The following is a 17,843-nucleotide window of genomic DNA, read 5'->3' on the forward strand; positions in this document are numbered from 1 at the left end:
CTATACACTTCTCATAAGTCTTATGCAACTTTTCACTTCTTTCGAAATTTGAAAAATCTTTCCACTCATATGTTATTATTCCCCGCAAACACAGCTGATATGTGATTTGGCCTGTTTAACATCCCTAACAATCCCTATCAAACTATTATTATAGGGTGAACTACCAATAGGTCCTAATAGTTAGACTTAATTCTCATTAAATTCTATTGAAAATTAGTCCCACTAAAAGCATCGCTGAAAATAATTTTTTGTAACGATGTTTTGCATGTCGCTAAAAATTGACAATTAGTGACTTTTTTTCACATTTTTTTATAAATTATTGCTAAATCCCACTATTAGTGACATTTTTTTTTGTGACTAATTTTTCAAATTATCGTCGAAAGTTGAAAATTAGTGACTTTTTTTGTAAATTTTTTTTTTAAAATTGTCGCTAAAACTTACAATTACTGACGTTTTTTGTGACAAATTTTTCATCTGTCATTGAAAATTAATAATTATTGAAGTTTTTTTTTAGTAGTCTTTGATGAAAAATGCCGTTAATTATCATAGGATTTATTAGACAATAACTCTACTTATTAGGATCTACACACAAGTCCCCCTTATTTACTTATTTTTAATAGGCATTTTTAACAAAACCCACTTAATGTGAGAAAACTACTGATAGTTTCATAATATCATGTAATATTGGCATTGTTTGTTACAAATTCTAGAAGTTGGTTATAACTTATTTTAATTTGGGCGTTTGTGTCAAACTGTTTGGTGTAGCTTATGCTTATAGCTTATAGCTTATTAGGTAGAAATGTAATGCCCCCAAAATAAAGACAACGAACCCATCTCATAAGCGAAAACATAATTGAATTGACAAACCTTCATTCATTAGAGTTTAATATACATGAGGGACAGATATAAGAAAGAATGAAAGCTACATAGATCATCATTTGCCCTAATGGCTTACATCTTTCCAAGTCATTGCTTGGTAATAACAAAAGTGAGTCTAGCTCACACTACAACAAAACTGAGTTTTTACGGCTCCACATTAACGACATATAGTAAATGCACGCAGTAGTTTCTCACTTTTACGACTTTCTATGACACGCATATGGCATGTCGTTAATACATTAACTATTTATGACACGCGTATACCAACCGTTAAAAATATTGAACATTTCACGGCGCACAAAAAGCTAGCTGTTAAAAATATTACACTTTTTACGGCACCCAAAAAGTCAGCTGTTAAAAAGTACACTTTCCATGACGCACATATGCTAGCTGTTAAAAGTATTTTATTTTTCATGACACGCAATTTCTGTTGTGAATAGTATGACTAAAATAAAAATAGGTGCCAAAATAAAAATTTGAGCGCCAATCACAAAAAATATATATATATATATATATATATTAAAACTTTGAGCTTTTACAAAATAACTCTTTTGCCTTCTAATTTGCCCATATAGAAAGGGAACAGAGGGTTTTAATCTCTCTCTCTCTCTCTCTCTGATGATGAAGGTTGAATGAATTGCTGAGGGTTACTAGGCTTATCTCACCTCCTCTTCAGTTGTGAATTTGTAATCAAAGGAAGGTTTCAATCTCTCTATGGACACCCCTTCTTTTTCTAGGTCCTGATCTTCATCTTGAAACGAACCAAAAAATCCCTATCTCTCTCTCTCACTCTCTGTTCTTCTTGAGCAGAGCCAAAAAACCCTACCTTCAAAAACCCACTGTCTGTTCCCTTACATCCCCTACAACCCTTCGGATTTCAATTTACAACTCGCATGGGATAAGATTTGTATTCAGTCGCTGTTGTATCGACGCTGCTTCCTTCGAACTCGCAAGGTAATTTCGAGTCACTGTCGTTAATTGCGTTGTTTCTCTCTCTTCCTTTGAACTCAGCTGATGGCTGTTTTTGTTTTTTAATGTGTTGAGTTAGCATTTTTTAGTGTGTTGGGTTAGCATTTTGCTGTGTTGGGTTAGCATTCTTCTTTATACCATAGTTCTCCCCTAATATAATTGATTGATTTTCTTATCCCTCCCTGTTTTGTACGAGGTAGTTCGTGAAATTTTTGACAGCTCACCGATTCTCTAGCCTCAATCACCGCATAGTTCGTCATCCAATCGTAATCTCTTATCTCTTCCCTCCCCCTCTATCTCTCTACTAATTCCTCTCTCCACTTTCCTCTTCTCTTCTGAACCTATTTCCTCATATGGGTTTTTACTTTTTTTATCCTTTCTCAAAGTTTTGCTTCCTTATATCTATCTTTTTGTTCTGAGTTATACATTCTAGGGATTTCACAGTTCCGAATCTGTTTGAAACTTGAAATCTTCACTTGGGTATTCTTTATTTAGCTCTTTTCTATAATTTTTTTTTTCTGGGTACCACCAAATTCACTCACTTTCCAATTGGTTTTCAGTTTCCAATTATCATTTAAAAAAAGAAAAAATAATAATTTAAAGTTAGAATTAGGTTCTGTTCTGATCTTGTGGAAACAAAGAATAATGGTTAATAGGTACAACACAATTGAATCATTTTATGGTCTCATAGTTTTTCACCAATTTTTATTGTTGATAAAAAATTTATCTCAGCCCATTGTGTTCATGGTCATTTTGGAGCTTCTTGGAATTAATTCATTCTATTGTTAGACAAGTGTTTGGCTTCGAGAATTGAAGTAGGTTAGGATTGGCTAAACATAGATGCATCAGCGGCATTGGTGTTTTACGGGGCTTTCTCATTTGTTTACAATATGGGAAGGGTTAAGTTAAAGACAAAGAGATTAGAGAGCACTAGCATATCAACAAGTGACCTATTCGAGAAGAAGGAATGGAATCCTGAAGAAAGCTAAATAATTTTTATTTGAATGACCAGGAAGTTGGAGAGCTTTGAAGTAAGATTAATACTACCCGTTCTCTAGTACACCAATTCATTCTTTCTTTCTCTGTTTTCATTAAATATGAAATGATAAACATATCATATTCATTCAAGCCTTTTGGTGCTCTATTTGAGAATATAAACATTGAAGAAAACCTTTAAGAAGTTGGACCATGATGTAAATATACAAGACTTTTTGGGTTTATGTTGATGAATCTTTTAAATCTTAAGGGATTAACCCTTGTGAAAGAACTAATGTTTTTTTTTTCCTCCTTTCACAACACTCAATCAATTGAGGTTAGCCCTTTGTCAATGTTGTCACCGTAATGTTTTGAATTTGAGTTCTTATTCATTGCTAAGTTTACTCGAAAGTTAGTATATGTTCTTGAAGTTGTTAAGTTGTGTCATGGGTGGATGTATCTTTGTTATCATTTCTGGTTTGATTGATCAAGTTGGCTGATTTAGTGGGTTAAACACTTGATTTTTATCTTTTTCTGAAGAGATCTGCTATTGCACAAGTTGGTATTTCAGGATGATACGCTGTCTGATGGAATTGAACTAGCTTATTTTGTCCGTGGGTAGGTTGTTGAGATGAGCACATTCATATTATTATTTTGGTTTAAGGAAATGTTTACGTTGCTTTTATAAAGATCAAATGTATTAAACAATTAACATATTTTATATTTTTGTGGAAGCAATGCTTTCCCAGTAAAGCACCTTATTGTGATATGTATTTGTATTATGATAACTTGTCATCTATAGAAATGCGCAGAATGTTATAAGAAGGGTTTTGGAATATTTTGCTTTTGCTGCCAAAGTGAGGTACTTTTTTTTTTTTTTTTTTGTTACTCAAGTTACATCTTTGTTGATTCTCATTGAGGTGTTTACTGTTTCAACATTTGTGAGAGGGTCAGCCTTTCTCAGTTTGAAGCACATGCTGGTTAGGCTTCTCATCACAAGTCATGAGTGTTCCTTTGATATTTTTGGGAGGTTTAGTGAACATGTGGTTTCTATGACCATTTATACATCATTAGATAACTTTTTTTTCCCCCTAATGCAGTTACCTGCACATCTATGCATCAAATGGAGTGTCTCTCCATGAGTTGTCTATGAAATTGTCATAACCGCGGAAGTTATCTACTGAGGAAAACGATGATCTTTGCTCAACCTGTGCAGATGGAGGAGATCTTTTATGTTGTGATAATTGCCCAAGGGCTTTTCACATAGGTGATTCAAGTTTCTTGAATGACTTCCCTTTAAGTCCTTTTATTTCTTTTCTAGTTTTGTAGCTTCAATTCCTTGGATGCTTGCCTCTGTCTTTTCTTGTGCTAATGTCTTGTCTGTATGTTTTTTTTTTCTTTATTTAGTACTCAAACCTTTTTGCTGTTTGTTCAATTTTCTAAGTTACGCTAGTGTAGATTGGTTGAACGGTGCTTTGTTTATCTTTATCCATTTCTTAATTAATGCATTCAAACCACTTATTGATAACATTGTATAAATACTCGTTTTGTTCAATTGTAAAGTGTTTCTCTACCTAGCATCCCCAGTGGTACTTGGTACTGCAAATATTGCGAAAACATGTTCCAGAAAGAAAATTTTGTGGAACACAATGCAAATGCCGTAGTAATAGGAAAAATTGCACGAATAGATCCTCTAGAACAGATAACCAAGCGTTGCATCCGCATTGTTGAAACTACTGAGACTGATGTTGGTGGATGTGCACTGTGTAGGTTGTATTTACATTTTTTTTTCTCTCACCGTAATTTCTCTTTAGAAGCTTAAGTTGTGTCTTAATAGTTTACATAAGCCTTCACCAATAGAAGGCTCTTGAAAGTGGTTCCACTAAACAGAAACATTTTTCAATTTGGTTATAGAAATTCTTGCCTCCTATGGACCAAATGCATGCAAAAACTCTGTTGTGTCGTGTCTTTTTGCTAAATTCTGCAATTAACTTTTGTCTCTTTTTCCTTTATTTATTTATTTTTTTTGTAATATGCATTTGTGAGCTTATATTTTTCTACATATTGATGATGGATGCAAGGGCCATGGTTTTAGCAAATCAGTGTTTGGCCCTCAGACAGTTATACTGTGTGACTAGGTATTTCGTTGATATTTTTGTCTTTGCTTTGCCATGTTTGAGTTTCTATCTTCTTTTTCTGGTTCTTAAATACTTATGATTTTAACAAATGTTTTGATTTCTCTCTCTTTCTCTCTCTCTCTCTCTCTCTCTCTCTCTCTCTCTTGCGTGCTGCCTTTTCTGTTTTTAGTGTGAGAAAGAGTATCACATTGGCTGTTTAAAGGAGCATAAAATGGATGATCTAAAGGTCTGCAGATTGTTTAACTTCATTTCATCCTATATGTTTTTTATTTTTATTTGTTTTAGTACGTTTGTATTATGTTTATGCATGAATATATTTAGTTCAAGTGGAATTATTTCTGAATAATATGTTGATACCGCACATACAATAGGAATTACCCAAGGATGCATAGTATTACTCATGTCCAACTGTTGATTATGAAGAATAGAGCTTGTTTCTCCCTGCCGATAATTGAAGTTGCCATATAGAATGTATGCACTCAATTGATAATTGAAAATTTACTGGTGGCTTGGTGTTAGTTGTAGTAGTAGGGACTCATGGCCAAACTATTATATATATTGCAAATCAGATGAATTCAAAAGGCTCAGATCAAGTAGATTTTCTCTCTTTCCTCTAGACTCTAGAGCACTAACACTAGAACATTAACCTAAGGTATAATTTCAATAAATTAAGGTAACAAGAAAAATGTGATTCATTTTTAAAAAAATCTACTTGTACATAGACAAGAGCACTTCGTAGTGGTTTAAATATTCAAGGAAATTTTTGTCATGGTAGCAAAATTTTTGACATACTTTGTATCAGTTTCAATGTCATTATCAGTTTCTATAATGGGTTGAAAGTTTATTTTTAAATTTGTAAATAATATAGACTCTAATTTGACTGGACTCTTTATTTTGGAACTTACAATGGTAATGGATAAAACCTATACAAACCTAAACCTCATACATAGAGATCCTTTAACATAATTATGCATGTCCTAAGTAGGTGTTGCATTGAAGTAGATTAATTCCACCTCTTTCTCTTTTTAAATTTAATTTTTCTCTTCAGTTTCTTATGGCCTGGATTTTGTAGCAAACTATATTTTCCTGTACAAACTTAATGGTTTGTATGAAGATTCCTACTCATTTCCCTCTAGAAACATTGCAACAAAAGAGGTAATTTCATTAGAAGTAACTTCATTTGAGGTATGAAAAAAAAGATTTTATTCTATGTAGATTTTATTTGCATATATGTTGAGACTATTGAGATCTTGAATTTTTGCTAATTTTTCATTATGACATTGCTTTTATGGGGCTATTGAATTATCTTATTAATTTTGGAAATGTTTTGTTGATGTTTTAAAATTTCTTGATCATTTCTGATTACCTGAAGATATATTTTTGTCCTTGAGTCATTGGTTTTTGTACTTATGTGAAGTTTCCTTTCTCATACAGACAAGAAATGCAATAGGGTTAGTTGCTTCAGCTATTGCCGCGGGTTTAGGTGCCTTAACACATACATTGGGCACCCTCGTCCCTGTGATAGGAGCAAGTGGATTTGCTACAGCTACAGCTGCAACTGCTATAGAAACTATTATCGGTAGTTTTAGAAAATCTCTTAATAGTTGTCGATATGCTTAGAAAGTTAGATATGTATAGTTTTGGATGGTTTAAAATTTTTGTACAGTTTAGAACTTAAGGATATAGTTTTTGAATGCTTGGAACGTATAGACAGTTGTTGAATGTTTATAATTTATGGATACAGTTTCTTTTTGATGTTTCAAACAATATTTTAGTGGTTGATTGATGTTTGGTGATGCTTGTTTGTAATATTTGTTAGATTGTACAAAATTGGTCAACTAGAACCTGTTGAATTTAAAAATAAAAAAAGCTACATATTCTACGGCAGGCATAATAAGTCGTCATATTACATATTTTACGGCGCATAATTAGTGTCGTTATTTGTCTAATCAATTAACGACGTGCAAAAGTAGTCGTAGAAAAAGTAACAATGGCGCACAAAATCAGCTGTTAAATAGTTTTTAATGGCGTACTATAGCTTGTCGTAGAAAAAGTAACAACAACGCACAAAATCTTCCATTAAATAGTTTTTAACGGCGTACAAAGCATGTCATTGAAAGTGAACGACTTTCCATGAGTAGTCATAATATGACGTGCGCTGCATGTTGTAGAAGGGTTTTTACGGCGTGCGCTGCTCCGTAAAAACCCTTTTTTGTCATAGAACACAATCTAAAGCCCTTGGCGATACAAAAATAGATACAACAAAATAGAAGCTCTTGCTCCCAATCCTTTCAAGCTACTGCCTTGGCGGAGCCATATCACCAGCACCTGAAAATGGTTTTTCCCAAATAGGGTGAGCCAAAGCCCAATAGAAACAATCTTACACAATATATGAATTTTAACAAAGTTATAAACATGAGGTACATGACCAATGCTAAATGATAAAATCATTTACAACCCTTTTTCCAAAACCATATTATGTCAGGTATTATATCCCAATCCATTTTATATCAATACGTTTCATGTCATTTAATATCACCTCAATTCACGAGTGATATCCATTGTTATCCAGACAACCCAACCGAGACTACAACTCAGTGGTTTTTTTACCACACAACCATTACATACAAACACTTCAATTTGCCATTTTAGAAAATTTCATCCGCGGGATCGGCACCCATATATATGCACGGTTTTTGGGACTTGCACCCAAGACACACTGGCCAACTTAATTTAATGGAATCCATCCCCTTTCTCCTCCAAAAACATCATACATATACAATGTATTAAAACATAGTCACATTCAATGAAAATCGACATGGAATTAGTTTCAATTTACCTAATCCTCATGCAATTTCTACGACAATTATAGCTATCCTCCACCGATTGCCCAAAACAGATATTTCTAAACAGATATACAATCTTCTCAATAGATAAATTATTTAAATTACCATAGGTGAGACGTAACACGTATCTAACTACACCATTTATATAAATGTCTATCCAATTTCACATTTCTTGTACAATTTCCATTATTTAAACAAAATAATTACTCAAGGCATTTTAGGGAAAAACTTCCCTTTTTCCCAATCTCATCCCAAACATAAAAAAATCAATCATTTTAACATAACCCAAGGTCATATCCATTTACATAACCATTTCCAAGACATCCATTTGAAAATCCCTCATTAGAATTTAAACCCGAAACCCTAGGTTTGTTAAAATCACCGCAAAACCCAATGTTTCTCACACATCAAGAAATAACCAAGTTAAAACTCATAGAGCGTGTAGAAAGGCCCTACCTTAAAGTTAGGAGACGAACAAAGCAAGGTGGAACCTCCAACAACGCCAAAACCCAGTTTCAATCGGATCAAAACGGAGCTCTTAGAATGCTCCAACTTTTTCTCAAAGACACTAGGGTAGAAAACCCAATGGATCTAGGTTAAAATGTAGAGAGAGAGTGAGTTTTAAATAGTGAGATTGCTAATCCAGGGTTTTGAGAGAGAAATAGATGAAAAAGTGATGAAAACGATCGCTGCTATGAACTGATATATGCATAGTCTGCTCGAGCGTAGAATACATACTTCCAGTAATTTTACAGAGAACAAACCATCGCTCGAGCGCAAGAAAGGCCACCTGTAGACCACCCGAAACTCCGGTCCGCGCGTGAGGGCGCGAATCGTGGTTCATAGCTACTACAGTTCGGACTCAATGTCATGGTTCTTAATCTGATCTTGCAAAGTGCAATGCGAGATTGATAAATCACCAAAGAGTCCAAATCCGGTAAATCGTTTTGAAAAACTGATTTTTAGAAAGAAGTGCCAAACACGAACTGCATTGCTAGATATAGAGTCACCACCTAAATATTTTATTTTTGAAAAATTTAGGAAACCCTGACTCATGCCTAAGGCCACGTGTCTGTCATCACCAAAGTTCTCTCGGCTCGGGAACTTGGGTACGAGAGGGGAAGGTCATGCAATGAGCACCCCCGCTCGCCCGATCAAAGATCGACCTTTATTAACATGATATCTTGTTGTTGAAAACACATGTGCTCTTATTCCGGTTATTAACCAAGAATTACTATGTAATGCGCACAGCATACAAGTATAGACTGGATCACCTAAGTTAGAACAAAACATCTCATGTTTATTTTTGAAAGCGGTTTGCTACTCGCAAGTAGGCTAAAATGCAATTTTTCCACCCTCAAGTGGGCTTAGAAAACATGGTGATTTGCCACTCTTAAGTGGGCTTAAAACTCACAATCAATGAATTGTTCCAATTCAAGTAATCTAACTTTCACCCACAGGCATTCAGGCAGTTATATCACATAAGTAGTTAGCCTCATGGCAAGCATGCTATCATGGCAGTCACTCACACACATGCAAGGATGCTAAAGCATAAACATTTATCGAGTACTCTAAGCCAAAACAAAAGCTATGTTAGAAATCAATGCACGATCCTAGTTATGCCAAGAATGCCTAATGCAACACATACAAAATGCAACTAAGATAGGCTCGGCTATTCTAAAATGTCATGTGAAATGGAATTTGATACATGTATTCAAATAGGAATTGAAATACAATGCACTTAGCATGATGTGCCGAGCCCGGTGCATGCAAGACAGATGAATGGTTGCAAACATGCGAGCATAAGGATGCTAATTGAAACATGCCCTAAAACTAACCATTGTAAGCTGGTAAATAAAAAGGAGAAATAAATGGGGGTTGGAAGACATGCATCACACACACGCACACTTATTTACAACAGTGGTGCCCTCTCGATGGAGGGTCTGAATGAATAATACAGAACCAACTAGCTAATCTGAGCTAATCTAGTTAAATTAGTTATTACACAACAGAATGAATAACAAGCTACAGCTAATTATTACACAACTCTAACTAATTAACAAATTAACTAAGTTAGCAATTTAACAAGCATGTAAACTATATGAAATAGGCTGCCTCAACTCTGCCTTGGATGACGAAGGATGCGTGCCCGGTCACCTCGTGCGAGAATCCATCGCGATGCCCTGATTTGCCTCTGTTTGCAACTGGTCTCGGAACACTGCAAAAAAAGCTCAAGAAGGCTGAAACTCCATCATGGGAATCTGTAGGAGGGTTTCCAACCAGTTGTTGGCATTGGAGGCCACCTGCTGACCATTATCTACGCTAAAAACCAAAAAAAGTGGTTGGCCAGCCACTTTATCTGGTCGGCCGACCAGTGTCTGCTGCAAGACTTCAGTTTGCTGCAACAGAGAGCAAAAAAGGGGCATGGCAAAGTATTTGCAACACATGTATGCACAACCACCCTCCCCCTCATTACATAAGCTCAAGGGGGTGTGGTTCTCGACCCTCGAGCCACCAATCACGCATCTCGATGCATGATGGCCGAGGAGCCAAATTGCACAACTCAATATGAAATGAATGCACACACAAACACATAAAGCCTAAAACTCCATTATGTATAGTCAAGAGTGTCGACGACCGAGAATTGAGGCACGTTTCATCACTTCGAGTATAAAATGTCCCTCGTTTCCCCTGTTTGGACTAACTCCTATTCCAAACACAATGCAACAAACAACATGACATGGCATACACAATGCGGCTCAAGCATGCAAACATTCAATGCAATCAAACAAGCATATGAACACGATGCAAGGGACAAGCATGAAAACATGCAACTAACATACTAGCATACACAATGCTATGAACTACATGGCACACACAATGCACAACGGACTTAAACCAAAATGGATAGGCCTTACCCATGTCCAAATCAGTGGCCATACATGCTAAGATAGAAACTCAAAATACTATACAAACATGCATGCATATCGGCCTAAGCTTAAGGCTCAAAACATAACCCTCCAAAAGCATTGAAAGGATGAAACATGGGGTACAATGGCATATGTTCCAGCACTGGAATGACTTGCAAAATGACTTAGAATCATGCCAACAACCCATGTAATGCATGTTGAAAGGCTCAAGCGTCAAAGCTAGTGAAGTGTATTACACTAGAGGCATGCAAGACAATGCTCAAATGGCCAAACTAACCCCAAATCGACCCTATGCAGGCCAAAACAGTAGCAAAAATGAGTTGGGATGATAGCTTGAAAGGCACGAAAATGAGGCTCATGCAATGGCTCACAAACAGGGCACAAAAGCACAACCCTCAAGAGCACCTAAAGAGCAGAAAATATGGAAGTGTAACTGGCCTACATGCTCTGAAATATCATTCCCAATGATGCCAAAACATGCAAATACCTCAAGTTAAGCAAGCTAGAGACCTCAAAACTCAAAGCTAGTCAAGGCTATTACACTACAAGCATGCATGACAAGCCTCATCCGACCAAGAATCCTCAAAACAGAGCTAAGACAGCCCAAAATAAGAACAAAATCATGCTAGAGCATAGCCAAAATATGCTAGGATAATGAGCCAAAACATCATGCACACAATGCTAGTAAACAAGATTTACACTACAAGCATATAGAGCATGCGAGAGACTACCGAACCAGCCAAAAGTAGAGTCATGACATGTCAAATGATGACAAAAAATATACTGAAATGGAGCCAATAGATGCTACAATGACATGCTACTTTGATGAGCCACAAATGGGAATACACTACACATACAAGAAGCAAACACAAGGTGGCCAAACCAGCCATAGACAGAGCTAAGGCAGGCCCTAAAAGTCATGAAAAAGTGCCTGAACCAAGCCTTGAAAGTATGAAGATGAATGTTCATTTGATAGGCCAAAAATGCAAGCAAACAAAACAAGAAGAGAGGGGATCACCCCCCTCTGATTTGAGGCCTCAAAATCACATGCCTACTATTGAAAATCCACTGGATTTTAGTGGCTAGAAGGCCAAGCAAGGAATAGCTCAAAGGCCTTAAACCATGGCACCAAACAAGGCCAAACAAGGCATGCAAGAGGGTAGATGTGATACCCATGTTCCGTAATATGTTAATTAGTCCTTAATTTGAATATGATTATGTGTTTAACATGATTTTATGTGCCATTATGTGAATATATGTGATTTTGAAGTTTTATCTGTTCACCGTAGGAATATCTGTCTGAATAATCTGCTTTGGAAATTAAATTGAGGGTCTTATCGGCCACAGAACCCGAAATTGATTACGCCATTGTGATTGGCATAATTTTTAGAGCCTACGGTGAAATTTAATTAGAAATTGATTCTGGTCAGATTAAACTGATTAAAATAATGAATTAAGTGCCTAACTATTTTATATTGAAATAATATGTGAGTGGGGCTATTATAAGCCTTATTAAAACCAATTCCTTCCCTTTACATTGATTTTGGCTGATCAACTCTAAGAGAAATAGAGGGGGGTCGGCTATTAGAGAGAGGGAGGGGAGAAAAATCTAAGTTTTGCTCTTGATCCTTGAATGCCTTGAGGATAACACAAGAATTGCCATAGAATGTGAAGATTAAACTCCTTGGTGAGTAGTTCATATAAATTTTAACTATCATTTTGTGAATTCAAGTTTGAAAAATGGTCTAGAGCATGGATTTGTTTGATCCTAAGGAAATTGAGTTGAATTTGTTGTAATGAAGACCCATATATGCATGCATGTGTGTGATTGTCTTGAATATTGCATGTTTTGAGCTCAAAGGGTATGATCCATGTAAATTGTAGTTGAAACTCATGTTTTGATCACCAATTGTGCATCTAACTTGAGAATGCAGCTAATTCATCACATGCATGTACAAATTATGAAGATATGGGCTTGAATGTATGAATTTGTTGTGTTAGAATGAGTTTGATTGGAAATTGGGGCATGCATGTGAATTAATTGTGAATTGAGCTTCATTGGGTTGTGATTTGGGGTTTGCATCATGTTGGTATAATTATATGTGAGATTTGAGCCATGAGATGTAGGTTATGTCGGCTTAATGGTCGAATTCGGACTCTAGAACACAATCTGGAAAACCCAGAAATTTTATGTCCACTCGAGCGGGGAAACCTCCGCTCGAGCGTGAATTTCATGCTCCCAGCACTTTTTGCAGAGTTGGATGTCCGCTCGAGCATGATATATCACGCTCGAGCGGAGATCTTTTGTAGACAGGCCTTCCGCTCGAGCTTCCTAACTCACGTTCGAGCGTAATTTTGAGGTAACCAGTACTTTTGCAGGCCTCTTGGGTTCGCTCGAGCGGGGACCCTGTTTTCTGAAATTCTGAAAATGCATTCTGTGTTCTGTTTTTCCGTTCTCTTTCACTTGTAAGCACTCTTAGGCATATGTTAAGCATTGTAAATGAGTTAATGAGATAAGAATAAAGCCTAAAGAGGAATATGTGAATTAAGGAACAGATTGAATTGTTAATGACCCTTTTGTGTTCATGGAATGTGTAGGCTCAAGCTCCAGGACGAATCCACAAGCCGATCATTGTGACTAATATCAATATTTGAAAGCTTCTCAATGTCCAATTGTTATTCCCTTATAAACCTTATGAGTTGTTAATTGGGATTGTGGACAAAAGTCTGACATGTATGAATGAATGGACCAAAGGTTGTTTTGATATAAATGAACGGACCGAAGGTCGTTTTGACCTATATGAATGGACCGCAGGTCGTTCTGACATGCATGAGTGGGCCGAAGGCCGTTTTGACACAAATGAATGGGCCAAAGGCCGTTTTGACGTAAATGAATGGGCTAAAGGCCATTTTGATAGAAATGAATGGGCCAAAGGCCGTTTTGATGTAAATGAATGGGCCAAAGGCCACTTTGACAGAAATGAATGGGCCAAAGGCCGTTTTGACAGGAATGGAAACCTGAATGGGCCAAAGGCCAGTATGTTGGAGCTACAGTCACTTGACCTAAATTTTGTACGAGTATCTATATGTTAAGTAGAAATGTGAATTGGGGCCAAGGCCGTTTGGAACATGTTGTCCTACATTGTTATGTAATTTTTGTACTTGATATTATTCACTGGGCTATCGCTCACGCACATTCATGTGTTTGTAGGTGAGCCAAGAGAAGTCCAGACCCAGCCCCAGTGAAGTCTGCCAGAAACAACATGAGTTTTGGAGAGTCAGCCTTATGTCTCACGCACGAGACCCATCCCTACCATTTTGTTATGTATTTACCTTTTGTCTTGTTGGCAAGGACTTTATGTATATTTGTATGTATTTTGTTATGGGTTGACTCAGTTTGAATGATCCTGTCGGTAAAGAAGTTTATGGTATTATACTTTTGATGTGGGTTATTAACGTATATGTAAGTGGTTTGTTTGATGTGCATATAAGCACGGCTCTGTGGACGAAGTTTTAAATTTGTGCTTCTGTTTGGCCCCTTTACTCTATTGAGTTACGTTTGTTTTAGTATTGAGGCTGTAGGTAATCTCAGGATTGTTGGCCGGCTATGTCCTTAACCCATAGGGGCAGGTTCGGGTCATGACAGAGTGGTATCAGAGCACGAGTTAATAACTCACACACTTGTCCAAACAGAGCAATAAGCGTCTAGATAAGATCTAGGATGCATTCATGCGATAAATATGAATTTGGAAGCATTGATTATGTGCTTAAATGTTTTGATATGAACAATTATATGTTATAAGTTGTGAGCTACTTGCATTGCAAGTTATTTGAATGTATGTATGCTCCTTGTTACATGCATACTTGTGTATATCCTGTATAAAATATAATGCAATTTTAATCAGATGGTGAGAACAAGAAGATGGTGGATGTTGATGCGAGAAAATCATAAAGATGTTGACTGGGTTAAGTTTCTAGAAATATTCTATGACAAGTACTTCCCGTAGTGTGTCCGGGATAGGAAAGTGGCAGAGTTCATGGAACTCAAGCAAGACAGCATGACTGTAGCTGAGTATGAGGCCAAATTTACTGAATTGGCCAGGTTTGCACCACGTAATTGACACTGATTATAAAAAGGCAAGACATTTTGAAGGTGGGCTTCGAAGTGACATCCTAGATAGAGTGAATGTCTTGAAGTTGGAGACCTACATTGGGGTGCTTGACAGGGCCATCATATCAGCGACTAACATAGCTAGACAGGCTAAGCCAGTAACAGAATGGAAAGGCAACAAAAGGCAAGGCTTCTTTTCGAAGAAGAAATTTCTGAAAAAGCAAAACACGGGCTCCTCAACTACCTCAAGTTCTTCCCGAGACACAGCTCCCATGTGCAGCATTTGTAGCAAAAGGCATCGTGGAGTCTGTTACCATGCATCGGGAGCCTGTTTTAAGTGTGGGAAACAAGAGCATATAGCCTGAGATTGTAATCAGAATGGTGGAAAGATAGCTACTAGTTCCACTGCATCGATCCCGAAACCAGGAATTACTTTGAAATCTGCTACTACTGGGGATACAGTGAGACAGGCGAGAGTTTTTGCGCTTGTTCCGGGCGATACACGGAATGCCAATGCCGTTGTCTCAGGTACTATTTTAATATGTAATCAAGATGCCTTTGTATTAATTGATTATGGATCAACACACTCATTTGTGACATATACATTTGCATCTAGATTGAATAGACCCTTAGAGTTATTGCCATATTTGTTATGTGTGTCTGCTCCATCAGGGGAGTCTGTGTTATGTGATTATATATATCGGTTTTGTGACATGCATATTGAGGATGCTACCCTATACGTAGATTTGTTGCCTTTGAACTTTAGACATTTCGATGTAATTTTGGGCATGGATTGGTTGACCAAGTATTGTGCCACCATAGACTGTGTGACAAAAAGGGTTGTATTTAACCCACCATAACAGAAAGAGATTGTGTTTGTGGGTAATGGGTTAGTGCCTCCACCTTACTTGATATCTGCAATGAAAGCATGTAAACTAATCAGGAAAGGGTGCCAGGGTTATCTGTGCTATGTATTGACTGAACAATCTGTGAATGCTGAACTTAATAATATTCCTATTGTTAGAGAATTCCCAGATGTGTTTCCAAATGAATTACCAGGGGAATTGGTAGACAGGGAGATAGAGTTTACTATTGAGACTGTGCCAGGCACCCAGCCTATTTCTAAAACTCCCTACAGAATGGCTACTGCTGAAATGAAAGAATTAAATGAACAGTTGCAAGACCTTCTTGATAAAGGGTTTATCCGGCCTAGCACTTCGCCTTGGGGTGCACCAGTGTTATTTGTAATGAAGAAGGATGGTACTTTGCGCCTGTGCATTGATTACCGGGAATTGAACAAGGTAACGATAAAGAACAAATACCCCCTACCCCGTATTGACGATTTATTTGACCAGTTGCAGGGATCACAGGTGTTTTCTAAGATTGATTTGAGATCCGGGTATCATCAGCTGAAGGTTAAGGCAGAGGATGTTGACAAAACCGCATTTAGAACGAGGTATGGTCATTTGGAGTTTCTTGTCATGCCATTCGGAGTGACTGATGCTCCGGCAGCATTTATGGACTTAATGAATAGAATTTTTAAAACCTACCTTGATGAGTTTGTTGTAGTCTTCATCGATGATATTTTGATATACTCTAAAGATAGACTTGAACATGAACATCACTTGAGAACTATTTTACAAATACTTCGGGAAAGGAAATTATTTGCTAAACTAAAGAAATGTGAGTTTTGGTTGGATGAGGTTGTTTTCTTAGGACATGTGCTCAACAAGGAGGGAATTTCCGTAGACCCGTAGAAAATCGAGGCAATTGTGAATTGGTCTACACCAACTAATGTGACAGAAGTCCGTAGCTTCATGGGCTTAGCTGGGTACTACAGGAGGTTTGTGAAGGATTTTTCGATATTAGCTGTGCCTCTTACCCAATTGACACGTAAAGGGCAACCATTTGAGTGGAACAAAGAAAGAGAATCAGCCTTTCATGAATTGAAGACGAGATTGACTACTGCACCAATTTTGATACTACCTTCAGGTACGAAATTTTTTTCAATTTTCAGTGATGCATCTTATAAGGGTTTGGGTTGTGTGTTAATGCAGAACGGGAAGGTTATTGCTTACGCCTCCCGACAGTTGAGGCCACATGAGAAGAATTATCTAATACATGACCTAGAATTGGCCGCAGTTATTTTTGCTTTGAAAATCTGGCGGCATTATTTGTATGGGGCAAAGTGTGAAGTCTACACGGATCATAAGAGCCTGAAATACTTCTTCACGCAGAAAGAGTTGAATATGCGTCAGAGAAAATGGCTGGAACTGATAAAAGATTACGATCTAGAAATTCAGTATCACCCAAAGAAAGCTAACACAGTGGCTGATGCCTTGAGCAGAAAATCAACAAGGGGTATGGCTTGTTTGCTTACCGAACAAGGGGAGATTTTACGAGACTTTGAGAAGTCTGAAATTGAAGTGGTAGTATGTGAACAGGGCGGATTGATAGCCGCTATTACAGCCGAGCCGGCAATTGTTGATGAAATCAAGCAGAAACAGAAAGAGGATGAGTTCCTCAGAAAGGTAATGGATGAATTTGAGGCAAGCCCAAAAGCAGAATTTAGCATTGAGAATGAAATGTTGAAATTCTGGAACCGAATATGTGTCCCTGATATCCCGGAACTAAAGAAGAGGGTCTTAGATGAAGCCCACATATCCGTATTTGCTATGCATCCGGGCAACAATAAAATGTACCGGGATTTGAAACAAACTTATTGGTGGCCTAAAATGAAGAAAGAGATTGCAGAATATGTGTCCAAGTGCCTTCAGTGTCAGCAAGTCAAGGCTGAACATCAGAAACCAGGCGGTCTACTTCAACCCCTCCCTATTCCTGAATGGAAGTGGGAACATGTGACTATGGATTTCGTTGTTGGCCGACCTCGGACTTCTCGAGGTATGGATTCTGTTTGGGTTGTAGTTGATAGACTGACTAAATCCGCACATTTTCTTCCTGTCAAAACTACATTTACTACTTATAGATTGGCTAC

General features: G+C 37.2%; 1 long non-coding RNA gene across 4 annotated transcripts; it reads left to right on the forward strand.

Moving 5' to 3' along the window:
- The first annotated feature begins 1,443 nt into the window (after positions 1-1,443).
- LOC114303529 (uncharacterized) lies at positions 1,444-6,730 on the forward strand. 4 transcript variants are annotated; one of them, XR_014366120.1, is made up of 5 exons: positions 1,444-1,833; positions 2,049-3,441; positions 3,924-4,090; positions 5,131-5,187; positions 6,396-6,730. It is a non-coding gene; the product is annotated as an uncharacterized LOC114303529 (long non-coding RNA). The 4 variants fall into 4 exon arrangements; XR_014366117.1 differs by having other exon boundaries at positions 2,049-4,090; XR_014366118.1 differs by having other exon boundaries at positions 3,364-4,090.
- Positions 6,731-17,843: the final 11,113 nt, after the last annotated feature.

The sequence above is a fragment of the Camellia sinensis genome, chromosome 4 (genome assembly GCF_055761805.1).
Source record: "Camellia sinensis isolate YWXY chromosome 4, ASM5576180v1, whole genome shotgun sequence".
Taxonomy (NCBI): Eukaryota; Viridiplantae; Streptophyta; class Magnoliopsida; order Ericales; family Theaceae; genus Camellia; species Camellia sinensis.